Genomic DNA, 8,062 nt, shown 5'->3' with positions numbered 1-8,062 from the left:
AAATCGCAATGCGGTTACGTAAATCACAATGCGGTTACGTAAATCGCAATGCGAATTAGAAAAATCGCAATGCGAATTAGAAAAATTGTAATGCGTTTACATAAATCGCAATGCGAATTAGGAAAATCGCAATGCGAATTAGGAAAATCGCAATGCGAATATGTATTGCGAATTAGGAAAATCGCAATGCGATAGTCAGAATCGCGTTGCGAATCTGGAAACTGATTTATGATACCAGAGATCGCGTTGCGAATTATCGATCGCATTGCGATTTAGTTGGTCATTTTGACAAATAAAAAAATTTGATTAAAATCATATATTATAATATATTTTTGGTCAATGAAATTATTTTCTGAAAACAAAAACATGCGAACCATCACTTCTTCACCTACCCCTCTGATTCCCTCCCAATACAAATATCTCTTCTCTATCTCCATTTTCCCTCTCTCTCTCTCTGGCAAGTTCTCTCTCTCTCTGATCTCACCCGCCTTCGTTTTCCTTTTTTTAACTAAATATAACGCTCCCTTTTGTTCCCTAAACAATAAATCAACATCTTTTCTCTGTTTCCTCATATTCAAGCTTAAAAGCTCCCCTTTTTACAGTTAAAAATTTGTATTTCTTTTTTAAAATTTTATTTTGATTTCTTTGCAATCAAACAGAGTTTGTTTTTTTTTTACTTTCAAATTCATTGCGATTTCTTTTCTGTTATTTTGAAAGAAAACACACACTCTGATTTGTTGGTTGTTTTTAATTTTTGTTTTGCATTGAATTTGCACAATTTGAATCTTAGACGCAGTGAATTAGCCGCTATGTTAAAGGGGGGAAAAGTGGTGAAATATTTTATTTAAGCGGAAAATAAGATTTTTTTTCAGTTTGGTTTTCTTTTGCTTGCATTTTGGTTAGAAATGCATTGTTTTATTGATTCTGATGGGGAAGTATGGTGAAAGGAGAATAATTGATAGTGTTTTAGTATGTTACAGGTCCTTGCCAATGCCGGAAGCTTCTAAAGTCATTCACGTTCGTAACGTTGGCTATGAAATTACTGAAGTAAAGCCTCTTCACCCTTTTTTGGCTTACTCGTTCTCTTTACTTCATACTTCTATGGAGTCGTCGATAAATGTTTTGTTTTATTTTTTGACTAGTCGTGATTGTTTTTAGAGTTTATGCTTTCAATATGGCAAGCAAATAAACCTTTGTTTAATTGTTTCAACTTAATAAACTTAGGTTCCAAGGAAAATGTATAGGTTTTTATTATATATAGTTGCACTGCATATGCTTCAATGATAAACGTATATTACCTGATGCATTTCATTTTGTTTGTTTCAGAATGATTTGCTTCAACTTTTCCAGCCATTTGGAGTGATAACAAAGCTTGTAATGATCCGTGCAAAGAATCAGGTTTTTACTTTTTCTCTTGTGATAGAGTTAGATGCTTGAACTTGAAAATCTATACGTATCTAGATTTCATATGCTTATCATGTTTAATTGTGTTTAGACTCTTCTCCAAATGCAAGATGTTCCTTCAGCCGTAAACGCAATGCAGTACTACACTAATGTTCAACCAACTATTAGGTATTAAAGTATTTTCTTTGCTTTCCTTGCGCTTCTTGTTTCTAAATCCTTTGCGTGAGTTTGTAATGTTCCAGGGGGAGGAATGTGTATGTTCAATTCTCATCACATCAAGAACTAACAACAATGGATCAGAATGCTCAAGGACGAGGTGATGAGGTTAGTAAATTAGCATAGTATCATATAGTGGATGCAAGATGGAATGCATTTTTCGGATTTTGTATAGAAAAATATTTTCAATGAGACCATTTGTGTGTGGGACTTTATATTATCAAAGTGTTTGAACTTTGAAGCACAGAAGTGCAAGATCTTTGAAAGATGTTTATTTTCATAATATACAAGGCGAAACATTTTGTTTTTAATAACTGAAGATTTTGGGAAAAAGAGCTATTTTAGTTAAATTCCTAATGGGAATATTGATTGCCGTGTTCGGGGTAGTAGCTGTTTGATAAATAGGATACCTTTATAAAGGGTGTTCTGCATCACGTGTTTTGTTAACTCAGCTGTGCTGCTTATAATATGCAATCTGTTTGTGTTTTTCTTTCTGTTAGCCATTCACTTTGGTTAGCGTAATATATCCCACTTTACATGGTTGATTTTTTAACAAAACTTCATATTTTGCTTTGATTCTCTTCTTTTTGGAAAATTTTGAACCTTTAATTTCAAAATCCAGTTAGGATTTCAACTATTTTAGTTAAATCATAATCAATCCTTTGTACTGTTAGTTCTATTTATTATTCTATCTAACTTTGGGTTGAATAATATCTAGGTAATGAATGTCTTTGTTGCACAAGTACCTCAAGTATATAGATATGATAAACACTTTTGGCTTTCCTTTCCTCTTCTTTGAGTTTCCTTGGTTTGTATATTCCATTCAAATTTTAGTGTTTTAAAGGCTTTTTTAACTGCATATCCTGGGTTTGTTTCCTTATTCATTTAATCTTCTCTCTATCTGTGCTTATTTATTTTTCTCTCTCTTCTCTTCTCCGTCTGTTTCTCCATTTATACTCCTATCACATCTGTCTCTATGCGGTCTGCTATTGGGCACACTCTGGATGCACAGCCGAATTGAATCCTCTTGGTTACAATCCATCATATGCTATATCCTATTACTGTAGAAGTGCTACAGCAGGTTTTCTCACCTCATGGATTTGTGGAGAAGATCGTCACATTTCAGAAGTCGGCTGGTCAGCTTCGATTTTTCTCTCTCTGTCTCTTCTCTCTATTAAGCTGCCTCCTGAATTCTTGCACAAGATATAAATGAACGGATATTTGAGTTTTTTTTTTCTCTTTGAAAGGACTTTTTGTAAATAAATTTATGTTGGTACCAGTATTCTAAGAAATAATTTCAAATCTATGAACTTTCTACACTTCCATTTCTCATTGTGTTTGCACTTTGCAGTAATATCTGTGAATATATTTACCTTACATTTTAGATACATGGTCATGAAAGAACATCTGCGAATAACCTTTCTGTGTCTTTTTATTTAAGTCTTTCTCCCTTCATCCCGTTAATGCAAATTTTATAGGCTTTCAATCCCTGATCCAGTATGAAGGACGCCAGAATGCAGTCTCGGCTAGAACTTCTCTTCAGGTATTTTTACTTGCATCATTCTTTATTCATTTTGGATGATAAACTCATTTAGTTTTAATTGACGGTTTGCTTTTGCGTGGAGATTTAATTTCTCTCCATTTTGCAGGGCCGTAATATTTATGATGGCTGCTGTCAGCTTGATATACAGTTTTCTAAGTAGGTTTATTTAACAAGTTCCAATCGTGCTATTATTGTGTCTTGGATACGTGGAAGTTCATTTGTTGGTTTGATTATACTTTTTCTATTGGTCAGATTAGGTTATACTTCTTAACAAACCATTGTTATTAATTTATTGTTTTTCTCATTTCAGCCTTGATGAATTACAAGTCCATTACAATAATGATCGATCAAGGTACTATTAGTATCTGCTATCTCTTTCATATATTGTTGTCATTTTCATTTTGGTGCTATTTACAGTGTATCCTCTCTTTCTTGCTTAGGGATTTCACAAACCCAAATCTCCCAACAGAACAGAAGGGCAGATCATCACAGGTATGTTCAATTTGTCCTATTTCTTTCTAACATAAGTCTTCTGCAGCGTATGTGCATGTCCGCTGTTTTTTCACAGCTATTTCCTTCATGAATTTAATTTGGATATATTTGTCAATGCAGCATCCTGGGTATGGTGATGCAGGAGGTATGTGCGCTCCTGAGGCTCAAGGAGCACCTGCATATAATTTCTTTATTGTTACTCATTATATGATTTTTTTCCCGGTTTACCAACACTTGCTGGTTTTCTTCTGTTTCAGTTGGATTCCCGCAGGTGGGTATTGCTAGGTTCATGGTCTAAATATAAATGAGACGATACTTCCTGATCTTGGGGGTATTATCATCCTTTATGTTATTCAGCCGGATCACTCAGTGTCTTCCAGCTAACCTCTTTTGTTACTGATGTTCTTTGTTTGTTTATTAATGTCATAAAATGTACCCATTTGTTACTGCATGCCAATTTCTGACTTAGCACCCACATCGGTTTGGTAGTTTGGTTTCATGACTAACTATCAGAACATCCCATATAGACTCAACAATAGAAATGCATTTGGTCAAACTTGGATTGTGGATCGTATCTGAGTTCATACCACATGCATCTGTATTTCCATTTTCATGGGGTGCTCTAGGTTATTTAACCTGGTCAAATTCGTAAAGTAAGTTTATTTATTTTATCTGTGAAATGCTACCATATTTAATGATTGCATTTCCCTCTTCTCCATGAAATTTAGATGGCTAATGCAGCTGCAATTGCAGCAGCTTTTGGAGGATGTTTGCCTCCGGGAATAAGTGGGACAAATGATAGGTGTACAATTCTTGTTTCCAATCTAAACCCCGATGTAAGTTAGCTTCCATCTTCTTTTCTTCTTTTTTAAATTTCCAAACATCGGGCTTGACAATCAATATCTTCTTTTCAGAGAATAGACGAGGATAAGCTATTCAACCTGTTCTCGCTCTATGGAAATATTGTGAGAATTAAACTTCTACACAATAAACCAGATCATGCTCTTGTTCAGATGGGCGATGGCTTCCAGACTGAACTTGCAGTACATTTTATCAAGGTTTGGCTTTTGAATCTCTTGAAATATAGTTCCTTCTTAATGGGTACCAACATGCTTGAAATTTGAATTTCAGGGTGCCAAGCTATTTGGGAAGAAACTGGAGGTCAACTTTTCAAAACATCCGAATATAACACAGGCAGCCGACACCCATGATTATGGAAACTCGAATCTCAACCGCTTTTATCTCAATGCTGCGAAGAACTATCGCTACTGCTGCTCTCCGACAAAGATGGTTCATCTTTCCACTTTACCTCAGGATGTGACTGAAGAAGAAATAGTGAATCACTTAAGAGGAGCATGGCACCATCGTCAATACCAAGCTCTTTGAAATGAACGGAAAGAAGCAAGCCCTTGTTATGTTTGATACGGAGGAGCAAGCTACAGAAGCCCTCGTGTGCAAGCACGCAACCTCACTTGGTGGGTCAATAATCCGAATTTCATTCTCTCAGTTGCAGACAATAAGAGAGAACTCACAGTAATAGTTTTAACGGTAAGGAGCTGCAATGGTACCGGCTTTAAGTGTTCGTTACTACCCAGGATATTTATATCGGGTTGTAGGTTAATCTCTTTCCTCTTGCTTGGTTTTAACACAGTCTAATTGCTTTCATGTTGCTGGATACTTTTCCTTGTTTCTTCAAATTCATGTATCGTATGTCACTTTTCTCTTTAGGGTCAAATAATTTCAAGGTAGATTTTAAATATGCGGATAAATGGTCAGTTTTGAGGGAATAGGGGCTGAAATTGCATTTGAGAGTTCCTTGTATCATTGTGTTGTATTTTTCTTGTAGGCCAGGCTATCTAGTCCATTCCTGTTTGTATCTGTACACCGTATCCGGATGCGTTTGTCTAATGATTAAGATGTTTATTCTACGATTTGCTATCCGCCCACCCTTTCTCCAATCCCCCTCCATGGATGAGTTATGCATTTCATGATGCTCAGTGATGCTTGTGGATTCTCAAGCTCGCATACGGCGATGGTTCCGAGCCATATAATCATTCCTAACCGAGGTTGAAGCTTCAAAACTTCTATTTGCAACAAACTGACTTGAGCTTGAGTTTTCCTTATCATGCTCATGTTTTAATCCATTCATTCTTGAATTGAATCGAAGAGGCTTCGAACTTGGCCATAGTTGAAAGTAGCAAATGCCCAGATCAGGCTCAGCTTCGAGTTCTGTAAGAATCGCTTCTTCCAGAACTTGAGAGGCTAGATAATTGTGGTCATATATGGAGGCTCTGCAAATGAAATCGGCTGAACTGAAGGCTTCAGTTATTAGGAACCTAGTCTTACTCTCTAGCCTCGGCCCTCGTCCATCACGGAGGCCGTGAAATCAATATCCTTCTTAATCAGCTCAACATCAACGCCGCATTAGGGTGGAGAGAGTGGTTCTGTTGATGGACGTGGCGGGGATTTTGGTAGACAGGGAGGTCCTTGGGAGCTAAGTGAAGAAGATGGAGTGGAGAAAACGATGGAAGATGACAAAGTGGGTGGCGGAATGATGCCAAAGGATGAATTGTTGTGTTCGTCCCATTGGTGAAGGTGTCAGTGTCAAGATGGTCGCGTACAGCAGTCGGTTCATGAAATTATGAGCTTTGATGGCGTTGGAATCATGATTACCTTCTAAACTTCACATATAATTAAGACTTTTTTTCTAGAATAATTGACGCAACAAAATAGCTACTTAGAATCATATCAGAATTATATAATAAAAAAATTAAAAATTTAACTAATAAGTTTGAATAAAAAATATATACGAATAAATTTGACTGTACCAATAAATAAATCATTAAAAGAATGAAATTATTGAAAGATCGCAAATAAATCACAACTCAAAGATGAGGACGTGAAAAAATATCTATGAACATAAATTGAGTATCTAAATTTAATTTGATAGTCCAAAGCAGTAAAGATCAGTTGAAGTTATGTCAAATCAAATCTTGAAAAACCAAAAGAAAATAGTGATTAAACGGTCGATAAAGAAGATCGAAAATAAATTAAAGACAAAATTATTAAAAATTTAAAAAGAAAAAATATGTGATATAAAAAAATAACAGGAAAAAAAAAATTAATGATCGACGATCAATACAAAAGTTAGTGTCTTCGTTTATCCAACGAAAATTAAAATAGAAGAGTGTTTCATTATTTTCAAATTTGAAATTTACTCATTTGGTATAATTTAATTTTTATGTTATTACTCAGCCTAAATAATTAATATTAATTAATTATATTAGCATGATATGCTGTTTCTTTTTAGGTAATGTTAGCATAATAAGTGAGATGGGTTGGTTTATTCTTGCGTGAAAGTCACTTGTTGTCCACGTAATTTTTTCTTTTTTCTTTTTTATTTTCATTTCATTATCTTTCTTATAAAAAAATCTTTAATAGTTTCATCCTTATGTGGTCATCATTGAAACTGTTATTCTTTGACATATTCTTCAACCATTATAAATATCGATATATTAGTCTCATCGTCAATGATCATTTTATCCGTTTAGATTTTCTCAAAATCTATTTAAAATTTGTGAAACTCAACCCAACACCTAAAAAAAATTCTTGTAAACAATCTTCGCCATTTGATCAACATAAAATCAAGATATATTGTTCAATTCCTCCTTCTCTATCTCTTCATAGTTGAGATTTGAAAGAAGATTCTTCAACAACGAAAAATAGAAGGAAATCCATAAAATTGGATTAAAACATTGGGAAGGAAAATTTTAAAGTATGTTCGCAAAACATAAAGAAAGTTTAAGGAGCTTTTCATAAATTTTTAAAAATAAAATGTCGTGTCATAATTTATTAAATAAAAAACTAAAATTGAGTGATAAAAAGTATAGTTTACCGAAGTCTTATTTTATTTCATTTCTTTTCATTTTTTTATACATAGTGATTATTAAGTAGTATATATTTAAAAGATTTTTAATCATTTCACGATAAATACTCGAACACTTCTACAAATATAATACTCGACCTCTAAGAATAACAATAATATTTTAACTATTAATATCGTTCGGTCATTACCCTTTCTTCTCATCTCAAGATTACTCTAATCCAAACATAAAACATTCTAGAATTTAAACGTAGCTAAAGGTAATCTCGCAAAAAAAAAAACATTTCAGCTTCCACGTAAAAAGATGTTAAAACATAAATTATCATTACACATCATAACAATGTTGCTAAAACCCTAATTTGATACGATGACTTTTGATTTGGTAATAAAAATTCAACAATGCCTAAAAGCGAAACTATGATGTGCTCTTTCCCCTTTTAATCTTATAAATTTATTCAAAATTAATTATTTGCAGGGACGGATGAAAAAAATTATGTTAGAAGTGCGAATTTAAGAAATTATTT

General features: G+C 33.9%; 1 pseudogene; it reads left to right on the top strand.

Moving 5' to 3' along the window:
* The first annotated feature begins 912 nt into the window (after positions 1 to 912).
* Positions 913 to 5,591, top strand: LOC120218527 (annotated as a pseudogene).
* The last annotated feature ends 2,471 nt before the right edge of the window (positions 5,592 to 8,062 follow it).

The sequence above is a fragment of the Hibiscus syriacus genome, unplaced genomic scaffold (genome assembly GCF_006381635.1).
Source record: "Hibiscus syriacus cultivar Baekdansim isolate YM2019G1 unplaced genomic scaffold, ASM638163v2 tig00110198_pilon, whole genome shotgun sequence".
NCBI lineage: Eukaryota > Viridiplantae > Streptophyta > Magnoliopsida > Malvales > Malvaceae > Hibiscus > Hibiscus syriacus.
The sequence above is the reverse complement of the archived record's forward strand: the minus strand, read 5'-3'. Positions and strand labels throughout refer to the sequence as shown.